The following is a 7,183-nucleotide window of genomic DNA, read 5'->3' as shown; positions in this document are numbered from 1 at the left end:
TTTACTTCAAGAGTTTACCAATGCAATATTTTTATCTATTGACCTCTTATACAACTTTTCTACCCCAGGGCTCTTTTTGGATACAATTAACGGAACAACTCACCCCTGAACACCCAACGCTATGTATCATTACTATGCCTTATCACTGTAATTGTTGCAGCTACAACACGGAGGAGAACTATCGTCTTCAGGTAAAGATAGCAGAGTTAGAGGCTCGGCTTCAGACGCAAATGTCAGGCAAGGAATATATTAGTGTAAAAATGAGAAAACTGCATATGTGCATCCTATCTGGAGTGCTGCTCTTCTTTCATCTTTTATCTTCTATTATCTAGGAACACTCACTCCTATGCAGAAGATAGGGTGCAGGTCAGGCTGCAGGCTGTTAGCCAGCCTGCTAGCGTAGTGGAGTCTATTGATAGCATAGCCAGAGTAGTTATTACAGTTTTACCTATTGCCACTGTGCCATTGTTCCAGGCTGAGAAAAGTTAAACAAGGTAGTGCTAACAATAACAACCTTATTAATATAAAGTCTTCCTCCACCTCGTATGACTGTATCAATGACTGTATCACCTCACATCTCAAAATGGGACTCCTAAATGTTAGATCCCTTGCTCCAAAGGCAGTTGCAGTGAATGAATTAATCTCTGATCATAAACTAGATGTTATTGGCTTGTGTGAAACGTGGCTAAAGCTTGATGAATTCACTGCCCTAAATGAGGCCTCTCCTCATGTTTATACTAGTGATCATATCCCGTGCATCCCAAAAAGGAGGGCATTTTGCTAATATTTATGACAGTAAATATAAATTTACTCTCAAACAAATCTTTTCAAGTTTTACTCATGAAAGTTAACCAGGCTGATAAATCGTTTTACATAGCTACTATTTACAGGCCCCCCGGGCCATACACAATGTTCCTCAATGAGTTTCCAGAATTCCTGTCTAACCTTGTAGTCATGACAGATAGTATTCTAATTTTGACGATTTCAATATTCATATGGAACAGTCCAATGATCCTCTTCAAAAAGCCTTTGAAGCCATAATTGACTCAATGAGTTTTATCCAACATGTCTCAGGTCCAACACATTGCCACAATCACACCTTAGATTTAGTCCTGTCACGAGAAATAGATATTGTAGATCTAATAATTTCCCCAAAATCCTGGATTATCAGATCACTGTCTTATTACATTTACTGTTAAAACATGAAATCCACTCGCTCTTGTTAGAAATTGGCCATTTCGTATAGTGGTTGAAATAATTACCGAATACCGGTTGTCAAGGGAGAGAGTAATTCAATTATTTATTGCAGCATTTGATAGTCTATCAGCTCATGCTGTTACAGGCTCAGTCTCTTCTCTTCTCACTGTAATGTTGGTTACAAGCTGATATATACATTGAAGGGTGTGTCTACCTAGCAAAGATCAGGTTTCCAAGACAGTAACCCCCATGCCAAATGGTCAATGTAAACATTCCTGTGGTTATCAGAGAGCAACCTACAGAGAGATAATCCAAACAGAGATGTTTCTGTTGTTCTCATTATAGGCACATCCACTTCCAATGAAACATTGTAATTGTTAATGTTCAGATTCCACACTCTGCAAACAATGAGTTTCAAAAGCCATACTATAAATTCTCTGACTACAAATAGATTTCTTGATATTCTTACAAGTTCGCTCATCAACGGCAGAGTAAATAAATCCTCAAACGATCAAATCGAGGATCTAAACTCCCACTCTCATCTTCATCCGCTTATCCGGTATCAGGTCGCGGGGGCAGCAGCTCCATCAGGGGATCCCAAACTTCCCTTTCCCGAGCCACATTTGCCAGCTCTGACTGGGGGATCCCGAGGCGTTCCCAGGCCAGTGTTGAAATATAATCTCTCCACCTAGTCCTGGGCCTACCCCGAGGTCTCCTCCCAGCTGGACGTGCCTGGAACACCTCCCTAGGGAGACGTCCTGGGGGCATCCTTACCAGATGCCCGAACCACCTCAACTGGCTCCTTTCAATGCGAAGGAGCAGAGGCTCTACTCCGAGTTCCTCATGGATGACTGAGCTTCTCACCCTATCCCTAAGGGAGAAGCCAGCCACCCTTTTGAGAAAACACATTTCAGCCGCTTGTACTCACGATCTTGTTCTTTCGGTCATGACCCAGCCTTCATGACCATAGGTGAGGGTAGGAAGGAAAATTGACCGGTATATTGAGAGCTTTGCCTTCCGGCTCAGCTCTCTTTTCGTCACAACGGTGCGGTAAAGCGAATGCAATGCCGCCCCCGCTGCTCCGATTTTCCGGCCAATCTCCCGCTCCATTGTCCCCTCACTCGCGAACATGACCCTGAGATACTTGAACTCCTTTACTTGGGGTAACGCCTTATTCCCTACACGGAGGAGGCACTCCATCGGTTTCCTGCTGAGGCTCTGTTCTGGGTCCCTTACTCTTCATTATTTACATCCTCCCCCTTGGTCAGATCCTCCGCCACTTCAACCTTAATTTCCACTGCTACGCTGATGACACACAGATTTATCTCAGCACCAAATCTCTTACCAACCCACCTCTGGCCCATATTGAATCATGTCTCTCTGAAATAAAAATATGGATGCATCACAACTTCCTCAAACTCAACAGTGAAAAAACAGAACTTCTTCTCATTGGCACCAAATCCACCCTTAGTAAAACTGGCACATTCTCTCTCACCATTGACAACACTGTAGTTTCTCCTTCCCCCTGTGCTCGCAACCTTGGGGTCATCCTTGACTCCACCCTCTGTTTCGAGCAACACATTAAACAGACTGTCAAATCATCTTTCTTTCATCTTCGTAACATTGCAAAACTCAAATCCTCCCTCCCCCCACCTGCAGCTGAAACTCTGATTCATGCATTCATCTCCTCCCGTCTTGACTATTGTAACTCCCTCTTGTCCGGCATCAACTCCTCATACCTCCATAAGCTCCAAATGGTTCAAAACTCTGCTGCGAGGCTTCTTACTCATTCAAAGTCCTGGCAGCACATCACCCCCATCCTCTGTGAGCTTCACTGGCTCCCTGTCAAACAGCGCATTGAATACAAAATACTCCTCCTGACTTACAAAGCCCTCCACAAACTTGCTCCCCCCTACCTCTCGGACCTTCTTCAACACTATCAACCTTCACGCTCACTCCGCTCTTGTACAGCAGGCCACCTCATCATCCCCAGATCCAAGCTACGGAGCTTTGGTGATAGGGCATTCTCCAGGGTTGCTCCCCGGCTCTGGAACTCACTGCCACAATCCATCCTTGACTCTGACTCTCTTAACACCTTCCGACTCCGCCTTAAGCCATTTCTGTTTAAACAAGCCTTCCCATAGCCCCTTTGTTGTTGTATATTTTATTTCTCAGTGTTCTTTGTTTTGCTTGTTTTTGTAAAGCGTCTTTGGGTCATTGAAAAGCGCTATATAAATCCCATGTATTATTATTATTATTATTAACCATGGCCTCAGATTTAGAAGTGCTAATCCTCATCCCAACCGCTTCGCACTCGGCTGCGAACCAGTCCAGTGAGTGCTGAAGGTCACAGACCGTTAATGCCATCTGGACCACATCATCCGCAAAAAGCAGCAATGAGATCCCCAGCCCACCGAACTGCAACCCCTCCCCACCCCGACTACACCTCGATATCCTGTCCATAAAAGTTACAAACAGAATTGGTGACAAAGCGCAGCCCTGGCAGAGGCCAACCCCCACCTGGAACGCGTCCGACTTACTACCGAGATCCAAACACAGGATCTAAACTCAACACTGCGAAATACTTTAGATACGGTTGCACCACTAAAAACAAAAGAAATACACAAAATAACTTAAGGAGCTAGGTCAGCCAATGTTGAACATAATAAATTGCTCCCTTTCCTCCGGATGTGTACCAAACTCACAAAAAATAGCGGAAATTAAGCCTCTCCTAAAAAAAAACTAATCTGGATCCCGAAATATTAAACAATTATAGGCCAATATCGAACCGTATGTTCCTTGTACCCCTGGTTGGGAACCACTGCTCTAACAAGTCAAAGGTATGTTTTGGTGTTCCTCAAGGCTCGGTTCTGGGCCCATTATTGTTCTCACTATATATGCTGCCTCTGTGTGAAGTAATCCGGAATCACAATGTCAACTTTCACTGTTTTGCTGATGACACACAGTTATACACTCACCTAAAGGATTATTAGGAACACCATACTAATACTGTGTTTGACCCCTTTTCGCCTTCAGAACTGCCTTAATTCTACGTGGCATTGATTCAACAAGGTTCTGAAAGCATTCTTTAGAAATGTTGGCCCATATTGATAGGGTAGCATCTTGCAGTTGATGGAGATTTGTGGGATGCACATCCAGGGCACGAAGATCTCGTTCCACCACATCCCATAGATGCTCTATTAGGTTGAGATCTGGTGACTGTAGAGGCCATTTCAGTACAGTGAACTCATTGTCATGTTCAAGAAACCAATTTGAAATGATTCGAGCTTTGTGACATGGTGCATTATCCTGCTGGAAGTAGCCATCAGAGGATGGGTACACGGTGGTCATAAAGGGATGGACATGGTCAGAAACAATGCTCAGGTAGGCCGTGGCATTTAAACAATGCCCAATTGGCACTAAGGGGCCTAAAGTGTGCCAAGAAAACATCCCCCACACCATTACACCACCACCACCAGCCTGCACAGTGGTAACAAGGCATGATGGATCCATGTTCTCATTCTGTTTACGCCAATTTCTGACTCTACCATCTGAATGTTTCAACAGAAATCGAGACTCATCAGACCAGGCAACATTCTTTCAGTCTTCAGCTTTGGTGAGCTCGTGCAAATTGTAGCCTCTTTTTCCTATTTGTAGTGGAGATGAGTGGTACCCGGTGGGGTCTTCTGCTGTTGTAGCCCATCCGCCTCAAGGTTGTGCGTCTTGTGGCTTCACAAACGCTTTGCTGCATACCTTGGTTGTAACGAGTGGTTATTTCAGTCAAAGTTGCTGTTCTATTAGCTTGAATCAGTCTGCCCATTCTCCTCTGACCTCTAGCATCAACAAGGCATTTTCGCCCACAGGACTGCCGCATACTGGATGTTTTTCCCTTTTCACACCATTCTTTGTAAACCCTAGAAATGGTTGTGCGTGACAATCCCAGTAACTGAGCAGATTGTGAAATACTCAGACCGGCCCGTCTGGCACCAACAACCATGCCACGCTCAAAATTGCTTAAATCACCTTTCTTTCCCATTCTGACATTCAGTTTGGAGTTCAGGAGATTGTCTTGACCAGGACCACACCCCTAAATACATTGAAGCAACTGCCATGTGATTGGTTGATTAGGTAATTGCATTAATGAGAAATTGAACAGGTGTTCCTAATAATCCTTTAGGTGAATGTATATGTCAATGAAGCATGGAGAAGCCCCAAAATTAGCTAATTTGGAAGCATATGTTTCAGATATTAGGAAGTGGATGACAGAGAACATCTTGCTTTTAAACTCTTGCTTTTAAATTTTAGGACCCAATAAACAAAGAGCTTTGTTAGCAGATCTCACTCTGAACCTCGACGGCTGCATGGTTGTATCCCAAAAAACTGTAAGAAACTTCTGTGTTACCCTTGACCCTGACCTCTCCTTTGATTATGCTTATTTTCATCTTCGAAACATTGCAAAAAATCTTTCTATCAAAAACTGATGCAGAAAAACTAATCCATGCCTTCGTTACTTCTAGACCATATTACTGCAATGCGCTACTTTCCGGTTACCCTGATAAATCAATGAATAAACTTCAATTAGTGCAGCATACGGCTGCTAGAATCCTTCCAGAATCCTAACTAGAATCCTGTACTAGCCTCTTTACACTGGCTGCCTGTTAGGGTTAGGGCTGATTTTAAGGTTTTACTCTTAACCTATAAATCAATACTTGGACTTGATCCTACTTACCTTGCTGAAATGATCCAGCCATACATACCTACATGTAACCTACGATCGCAAGATGGAGGCCTTTTAATTGTACCTAGAATTTCTTAACAAACAGCCAGAGGCAGGGCCTTTTCTCATAGAGCTCCACTACTGTGGAATGAACTGCCAATTAAGGTTAGAAATGCAAACTCAGTGCAAACTTTCAAGTATCTACTAAAGACTAATTTCTACAGCACGGTCTATGATTAGGTGTAGCCTGGCCAAGGGGCATGAATGAGACCAGAAAGGCTTGATACTCTCCACACTTGCTGTCTTGCCAGGTGGGCTCTCATCGCCACTGGGATGCCCTCCCTCCAATGCCTCTCGGGGGCAAAGTCACTAGCTTGTTGTTGTCGTCTCTCTGTTATGCACTTGTGCCATTGGGCTGTACACTGCTGGCAATACTCTGCCCTCCTTAAGGGTGGTTGCGGTTGGTGGGTGTCCCTTTGGTTGATGCTTGGCAATGTGGGTGGATTGATTTCATGCCTGTTGGGCCCTGTCCGGAGCCTCCCGCAGATAGGGCCATAGTGGTGCCGGACCCCCCGTCTCAGTCCCAAGGTCTTACGTTGCTATATTATTGTGCTGGGGGAGTAGGGTCAGTTCTCATTCTCCACTATAAATCCTTGTTGACATGAGGAATGCATTTTCTGAATTTTCCCAGTCTCCTCCCATTTTGAACTTAGGAGGACATGAGGTCCTGGCCCACACCTGCAGAGTACCTGGCTTGAAAGACCTATTGCTGTCCATCTCCAAAGTCCTCCTGGTTGTGTTGCAGATCAAGACGATACCTGATGATTTCAGCTGACACCTCCCCCTCCCCCGTGTTGTCCCCGTCCTTGTCCATCTGGTCCTGCTTCCGACGTGGACTAAGTTTAAATGGACTCTGGACTCAGCCCACATGCATTTAGTAATTATTACAATTGTACTCTTAATATGTTCACCCAGCACAACCAGAAGAGGACTGGTCTCCCCTCTGAGCCTGGGTCCTCTCTAGGTGTCCTAGCCACTGAAATTCAGCACTACTGTTGTTTGCTCCTTGGGGTTTAAGGCCAGGTGTTTTGTAAAAGCACTTTGTGACAACTGCTGATGTAAAAAGGGCTTTATAAATAAATTTGATTGATTGATGGTGAAAATCTGGCACAAATTACTGGGAAACCAAGCATCCCTTCATTTCAATAGCGAAGCTAATGCAGTGCCTAAAGCATATTTCTGCCGTATTTAAGAGGTAAACGTAATGAA

Source organism: Esox lucius, chromosome 8 (assembly GCF_011004845.1).
Source record: "Esox lucius isolate fEsoLuc1 chromosome 8, fEsoLuc1.pri, whole genome shotgun sequence".
In the NCBI taxonomy this organism is placed as follows: domain Eukaryota; kingdom Metazoa; phylum Chordata; class Actinopteri; order Esociformes; family Esocidae; genus Esox; species Esox lucius.
This window is presented reverse-complemented; position numbering follows the sequence as displayed.